This window comes from Rhinopithecus bieti, unplaced genomic scaffold (assembly GCF_001698545.2).
Source record: "Rhinopithecus bieti isolate Rb0 unplaced genomic scaffold, ASM169854v2 scaffold_13348, whole genome shotgun sequence".
NCBI classification, from domain to species: domain Eukaryota; kingdom Metazoa; phylum Chordata; class Mammalia; order Primates; family Cercopithecidae; genus Rhinopithecus; species Rhinopithecus bieti.
In genome coordinates, this window is record NW_016808764.1 from 5,685,546 (window position 1) to 5,691,246 (window position 5,701).

Here is a 5,701-nt window from a genome sequence, read left to right on the forward strand (position 1 = left end):
CGCGCGGTCCGCCCAGCTGGGCCGCTCACGTGACGCGCCTCCCGGCGCCGCCCGCCCCGCGCTGAAGCCGCCTTGGCCGCCATGTTCACTGTGGGAAGGTAGTTGCCTCCCCAGCTGGACGGGATGCCTGCCGGCTGCGGGCGCGGTCCTGCTGCGTGAAGCCCGAGGGAGGCCATGTCTAGTGTGGGCGCGGTCCAGGCTTGGAGGAAAAGGCTGGGCTCGCGCTGGAAGGTGGATCCCAGGGGTGGGTCTCTATCTTTGCTGATCAGATGGCAGAGACGGGAACGTGCAGGAATCAGGATGCTGTCAGTTACCAGACCGTGCAAGAGCTAGTGGACATGGCCCTGACAGGTCCCGGGCAAGTCAGCCCCGCCTGGCTCCCAAGGGACGTTGCAGATACCTACCGTCTGTGTGCCACCGGAGCGCAGTCACAGAGCCTGGCAGTTCCCAGCGGGCTTTTCTTCCTGGCTGCACCTTGGAGTCCCAGCGAAACGATGTTATCATAACTACTTTCCTTTTCATTCCAGCCTTTAAAACCCCGCCGGGCTCTCCCATCATTCATCCATCCATTCATTCATTCATTCACTCATTCATTCAACAATTACTGGGGATATTACAAAGAATTAAATCTATAGCAGATCAAACTAACACGGTTTCTACCTGCCCTCTTGCAGCTTACATTCCTAGTGGATATTTACAATAGCTGTTGTGTTCCACACATTATGCCAAGCATGCAATATTTTCTTTAATCTTTAACCATCTTTGAGAGTGGTACAGTTCTTATCTGATTCAAATCCAAGTTTTATTCACAACCCTGTACTTGACCTCTAAACCAAAGGTCACGAATCCACAAATATCACAGGTTACAAACCCACAAATGAGTGAAGAATTCTGGTGTTTGAATCATCATATTGACTTTCAAGTGATTTGGCTCTCAGGGTTGGGGGAAATATAGGGAATGATGGGGACTATAGCAAACTTCAAATTAACATCTTTCTAAAATGGTGGCTGCCACTCAGCTACAGCCGGTTGTTCCCATGTGAGAACAGGAGCTCAGCGTTACCAGATCATCTGATGTTTTAAGAGAAGGCAGAAATCCTATTTTTAAACGTTGGTTCCATTAAAAAAAAAATAGTGCAGGGAGCAAAAAATAGTACATCTTTGGGATGTCTTTAGTCCAAAATCAACTAGTATATGACCTCCTCTCTGTAGGCTCCCCTCTGCTAAAAGGGCTAGTCTGAGTCCTGAGGCAGAAGAGAGAAATCAGGGAAGGGAAAGCGCTTCCTCCTTTTTAAAACATGAAGGCCACCTTACACCACGTTTCAAAGTAAATGGTTTTTACCTCTGACCTCCCTCCCCATTGTAAGTAGGGCTCTACGATGACATCTCCAGGGTGCTCTGCACTGTCCCTAATCGCCTCCACTCTCCTCTTAGTCAAAATTCTTATCTGGACACCAGCAAGAAAGCCATCTGATTATTCACACTAAAATGTGAAGGCAATGGCTCTCAACTTTTTTGATCCAGACTCAAGTTTGATCCAGACTCAAGGGCCTTTGCCAGAGCTCTTCCCTCTCCTTTGAACCTTTCCTTAGCTAACTTAGAATCTTTCTACTTAGCTAACTTCCCTTCATCCTTAAAGTCTCACCTTAGATATCACCCCCTTCAGGAGATGTTCCTTCCACAGGCTCTCTTGGCACCTCTCATTCATGACACTGACTTGACGATACTGCAATTCAGTTTACAATCATCACTTTCACTAATATGTGGGCTTCAACCCAGCAGAGACCCATCTTACTCATTATTGGGTACGCAGTAAGGTAGCCATCATATAACAGGTTATTTGGCAACTTTATACCTAAACAATGTCGTGTGTGTGCGTGTGCCTATGTGTGTGTATGTGTGATGGAGTCTCACTCTATCACCCAGGCTGGAGTGCAGTGACCGGATCTCGGCTCACTGCAACCTCCATCTCCTGGGTTCAAGCAATTCTCCTGCCTCAGACTCCTGAGTAGCTGGGATTACAGGCGTGAGGCACCACGCCTGGCTTCTAAACAATATCTGAACTTTCTGGTGAGATACCTAAGAACTGCCTTTCTAATCTGGGCCCCTCCCACTATTCTAAGCTTACAGGTCTCCACCGAGCCTCAAAGCTTGACGCAGACTTGAAAAAATTTCTCGTTGGAATGTTCAGATGATCATTCTTAAAGACTCACCTTGAACATTCTGTAGTGAATCTTTCATTGCCCCTCTCTGTACCACCCCTTACCCCCAAGCTCAGGAAACATAAATTAGAAACAACAGTGCAGTGAATATCATCATGACCTATACCTTGTCCATCCTGCAGCTATCTCCTTAGGCTGAAACCTTGGATCAAAGGGTATGCGTATTCCATATTTGACACCTATTGTCAAGCTGACGCCCAGAAAGGTTTTATCCTGCCAGCAATGAATGGGAAACACACATTTCCCAATCCCAAGATACTGTTGAGTTTTCCAGTCTTTTTCACATTGACAAGTTTGATGAACAAAAGATGGCATATCAATGCACTTTTTGTTTGTATGAGTGAGCTTGAACATCATGTGCCAGTCTCTCTGCTATCCAACACCTAAACCCACTTCCTTTCTGCAGGGGATACCAAATTAGGCAGGACAACTCAAGTTCCCATTATGAAAATTGGGTAAGGTGGTGGGGAGCAGGTATTCCCCTTCCTACCCCTGGAAGCTAGAGCCCAGGAAAATGACCTAAAAAAGACCACCTCTGGGTGCAGTGGCTCATGTCTGTAATCTCAGCACAGGCAGACAGAGACAGGAAGAGTTTGAGACCAGGCTGGGCAACATCGCGAGATCCTGTCTCTAAAAAAAATAAATAAATAAGCCTGCTGTGGTGGTGCACTTCTGTAGTCCCAGCTACTCAGGAGGCTGAGGCGGGAGGATTACTTGAGCCTAGGAGGTGGAGGCTGCAATGAGCTATGATCGTGCCACTGCCCTCCAGCCTGGGTAACAGAGCAAGACCAACTATATGTTCCTACCTAGACTTTGGCTTTAGAAGTATTGATACAAGATTCGTTGGAGATAATGCAGTGAATTAATGAATTTAGCAGCTATATATTTAGCAGTGTGACAGTACGGTGGTGTACAGTGTGGGGGTGATATCAGCAAGTGTCCAGCTGCTACTCTAGTGGCAAGTTCTTACTGGTGTCTGCCTCCCTGGGTTTCTGCCCAAGCCTGTTTCTCTGGCTCTGTTCTTTCTGTGAGCTAACCTGATAGGTCTCCTGTAAATTCCTTTATTGGTAAAACAGCCAGTGTCAGTTTCTGCTGTTTGCAATCAAGAAAACAACTAGGAATACCTTTTAATTAACGATTTTATTTTTACTGGTGTGATTTACCTGCACACACCATTTGCCCATTATCCTTTTCGTTGTATTCCTTTATAGATGTTATCTCATAAAAGTTTTTTGTTTCTTTGTTTTGTTTTGTTTTGTTTTGTTTTTGAGACAGCGTCTCACTCCATTGCCCAGGCTAGAGTGCAGTGGTGCGATCTCAGTTTACTGTAACCTCTACCTCTCGGGTTCAGGCCATTCTCATGCCTCAGCCTCCCAAGTAGCTGGGATTACAGGCATGTACCACCACGCCAGGCTAATTTTGTATTATTATTATTATCATCATCATTATTATTATTTTGAGACAAAGTCTTGCTCTGTTGCCAGGCTAGAGTGCGGTGGTATGATCTCAGCTCACTGCAACCTCTGCCTCCCGGGTTCAAGCGATTCTCCTGCCTCAGCCTCCCGAGTAGCTGGGACTACAGGTACATGCCACCACGCCCAGCTAATTTTTGTATTTTTACTAGAGACAGAGCTTCACCATGTTGGCCAGGATGGTCTTGATCTCTTGACCTTGTGATCTGCCCACCTCGGCCTCCCAAAGTGCTGGGATTACAGTTGTGAGCCACTGCGCCTGGCCAAATTTTTGTATTTTTAATGGACACAGGGTTTCACCATTTTGACCAGGCTGGTCTCAAGCTCCTGCCTTGGCCTCCGAAAGTGCTGAGATTATAGGCATGAGCCACCACACCAGGTCCATAACGTTATTTTCTATACAAATTATTTATCAGTCTGTACCATTCCCTGCTTTCAACCATGTTTAGAGTGTTTTCATATCACATAGAGAACCTGAATTACTATTATTTTTATTTTATTATTATTTTTGAGACAGGGTCTCACTTCCTCATCCAGACTGGAGTGCAATGGTGCGATCATGGCTCACTGCAGCCTTGACTTCCCGGGCTCAAGCAATCCTCCCACCTCAACCTCCTCAGTAGCTGGGCTTACAGGTGCATGCCACCATGCCCAGCTAACTTTTTGTATTTTTAGCAGAGATGGGGTTTCACCACGTACCCTAGGCTGGTTGCAAACTCCTAGGCTCAAGCCATCCACCCGCCTCAGCCTCCCAAAGTGCTAGGATTACAGGTGTAAGCCACTAAGCCCAGCCTAAATTATTTTATATAGTGAAATAGATGAGTCTTTTTCATAAAGATTTACAATCTTTTTGACATACTTAGTCTTCTCCCACTCCGAGATCATAAGAATATTCATCTGTGTTTTAGTTCAGTGCAGTTCTTGTTTTTTTTTTCTTATTAATATGCTCTCCATCTGGAATTTATTTTTGCTTGAGAAATGAGATAGGGATCTTGCCTTTTCCCCACCCTACATGGCTAGCCAATTGTCTCCGCATTATTTTTAAATATAATTTTCCCACTACTTTAAAATGTTGCTTTTATCACCTATTAAATGCCCCATCCGTTTAAGATTTTTAAAAATTCTGTTGTATTCCATTGATAAGTCTCTGTATTCCAGGATAACATAGGTTTAGAATATGCTGAAATGTTTGATAGAGCATTATCTCCTAGTATTTTATTATCTATCTGTTTGCTTATTCTCTCAAATGAATTTAATCTTTTAGGGGTGTTAATTTGTATAGCTTAAGTTAGGGAAAACTGGCATCACCACAATATTTATCTTCTTATCTGAGAAAAAAGTATGTCTTCAAAAAATTATACAAGTGCTTTTAGTGCCCCTCCGAGTACTACAGTTTCCTCCCGTAGGTCTTGCATAATACTAATAAGCTTATTCCTATTGGTTGCTATTATGAATGGGATATTTTATGTCATTATATTTTCTGTTGTTTGTTTGTCTACAGGAAAAAAAGTTATTTTTGTAACCAGTCACCTTGATGTACTTTAGTTCTTTCTCATAATTTTCAGTTGATTCTGTTGAGTTTTTCAGGAATTTATATCAACATATGAGATTAAAACCTTGTCACTTTGTTTATAATACTTGTACCTCACTCTTTTTTTCTCTTGTTTAATTGCCCTTCCAGAATTTTGTCTGTAATAATAAGGAGAGTAGGAAAGCCTGCATTGTTTCTGCCATTAATCACATTTCATTCAGTGCTTTACCATTAAGCATGCTTGCTTTTGGCTTGAGATATATATTATTTATTGCATCAAAGTGGTATCCATTTATTCCTACTTCAGGAAGGGTTATTATCAGGAATTGGTCTTGAATTTTATCAGGTGCCTTCTGGACATCAACAGAAATGAGCCTTTGCATTTTTCTCCTTTGACTTTTATACCCATCATAATTTCTTAGTTGCAAACAACACAAATGACTTTTGCTAACTTAAGCAGAAAAGGAGATCATTAG